Here is a 2,463-nt window from a genome sequence, read left to right on the forward strand (position 1 = left end):
TCTATTGGCGGAATATCGTCTAACGGCATCTAAAATATAAAAGAGAGGACATTGTTACTTTCGTAATAAAAAGTGAAGGGGGATTTGTATATCTATCTACATATTAGAGGGCTGCATGAATTCATACAAACTTCTAGCCAAACAGAGTACAGTAGATTTGAATATTTTACTTCACATACAAAACACTCAGCGTTTGGAATTTTGTAAGTTACGAATATGCATTTTGTCTTAAATTATTACCTTCAAATGGAAGAATCTGAATGAATGAATGGAAAACATTCAAATCGTTCAAACTCATTTCGATTAAGGTTTTTTTTTACCTACCTGTTATTAGCTCGGGATGTAACTATGTAATATTGATGCGCCTAAAAGATGCAGCGATTTCTATTCTCAAGTTACATACCTGATGACAGTACGAATGGCAATTATAATAGGGAGGTTTTAGTTTTTTGAACTATAATTTATATTATTGCAAACAAATTTGTTCGTATTGTATTTACTACACCTTTAGGGCAATATGAGTTTTTGAGAATGCCGTTCGGATTGAAAAATGCGCCGGCAACATTCCAAAAGTTTATTAATAAAATTTTTTCAGAGATGATTCGCAAGGGCGAGGTTATAGTTTATCTCGACGATATCATGATAGCAACGGAGAGCATCAAAGAACATATCGAAATATTAGAAAAAGTATTATTAAAAATTGTACAGAATAACTTACAGCTGCGTTTAGATAAGTGTGAGTTTTTGCAGTCGAAGGTGTCATATTTAGGCTATGTTATTACTGGTGAAGGTATACAGGCGGACGAGAAGGGGCTGAACGCAATAGAAAACTTTGCCGTTCCGACTAAAGTCGTCGAAGTTCAAAGCTTTTTAGGCTTATGCTCATATTTCCGAAGATTTATTAAGGATTTTTCGACTATAGCCAAGCCCCTCCACGACCTTACGAAAAAAGACACAAAATTTCAGTTTGGCAAAGTAGAGTTAGAATCTTTCAACAGTCTTAAAACAAAATTGAAGGCGTCACCGCTGTTGGCAATCTATGACCCAAATGACGCAACAGAGTTACACTGACGCAAGTGCTTTAGGGTTTGGGGCGATATTACTGCAAAAGAAGAAAGACGGGAAGCTACACCCAGTGTTTTATTTTTCAAAACGTACAACGGACACCGAATCTAAATACCACAGTTTCGAGTTAGAAACTCTAGCGATTGTCTACGCATTAAAAAGATTTAGAATATATTTGCAAGGCATAAAGTTCAAGATTATAACCGACTGCAACTCGCTGACCTTGACGCTTAATAAGAAAGACATGAGCCCAAGAATAGCGAGGTGGGCATTGGAACTGCAAAACTACGATTATGAACTTGAACATAGAGCCGGTAAAAGAATGCAACACGTAGATGCACTAAGTAGAATAAATAATATACTGGTAGTTTACACGAATACTATTGAAGAAAATCTCATCATATGCCAAAGTAGAGACGAGAAAGTAGGGAAAATAAAAAAGGAGTTAGAAATTAGCGAGAACAGTCACTATGAAATGAGAAACGGAATAGTATACAGGAAGGGTAGAAATCTACTTTTTTATGTACCAGAGTCCATGGAAAACCACGTTTTGTATAAGTACCACGACGAAATGGGGCATTTAGGTGTAGAGAAAGTTGTGGAATCCATAGGAAAGAGCTATTGGTTCCCAAGTGTCAGAAAGAAAGCAGTTGCCCACATAGAGAACTGCCTAAAATGTATAGCATTTTCCAGTAAAAGTGGTAGAAAAGAGGGACTTCTGCACATGATACCGAAGGGAAACAAACCGTTCGAAATGATACACGTTGACCACTACGGACCGATCCATAGCAAGTCTACAAAGTATAAGCACATTTTAGTAATAATAGATGCCTTCACGAAATTCGTCCGCCTCTACCCCGCGAAAACGACAGCGTCAAAAGAAGCAGTTGTAGCCTTAAAGGACAGAGGGACAAGCTTTACTTCGAACGAATTTGAGGAATTTTTAGTAAACAACAACGTTGAGCACATCAAAGTTGCGACAAGTTCACCCCAGGCAAACGGCCAAGCCGAGATCGTTAACAAAAGCTTAGGCCCGATGATTGCAAAGATGGTAGATTCCGAGAAAGAGATAGGGTGGGACAAAGTGTTAGAATCAGTAGAGCATGCGATGAACAACACGGTGCACAAAGCAACAAAGGAGCAACCTAGTGTATTACTGTATATACAGGAGATTCTATATGTCAGGACGGCCGAGTTGTAGGACCGTAGGCACGTACGCGTGTGTGAATAGGGCTTTAGGTATACACATGTGCTTGTGATTAGACCATAAGTAGGCTAAGTAACTAGACCTTAAGACTAGTTGTATTTTAGCGAGTAAGACCCGTTTTTTGTAAAATGCTATGCACCATTTTCAAGAACAATAAAGAAGACATTCGATTTTGGACACCGAGACCGACG

At 38.2% G+C, this 2,463-nt stretch overlaps 1 protein-coding gene across 2 annotated transcripts in view; it reads right to left on the reverse strand.

The window, feature by feature from the left end:
- The window catches only part of LOC118750604, an 18,691-nt gene that overhangs the window by 1,680 nt on the left and 14,548 nt on the right, over positions 1 to 2,463 (reverse strand). The window contains exon 1 of one of the 2 annotated variants that reach the window (XM_036485345.1): positions 325 to 348. The exons of the other annotated variant lie outside the window; for it this stretch is intronic. The gene's annotated coding sequence lies outside the window, so the exon portion shown is untranslated. Of the gene's footprint in view, positions 1 to 324; positions 349 to 2,463 lie in introns of those variants that run through there. 2 annotated transcript variants of the gene reach the window in all.

Source organism: Rhagoletis pomonella, unplaced genomic scaffold (genome assembly GCF_013731165.1).
Source record: "Rhagoletis pomonella isolate Grant_MI unplaced genomic scaffold, Rhpom_1.0 Rhpom_scaffold_00320, whole genome shotgun sequence".
NCBI lineage: Eukaryota > Metazoa > Arthropoda > Insecta > Diptera > Tephritidae > Rhagoletis > Rhagoletis pomonella.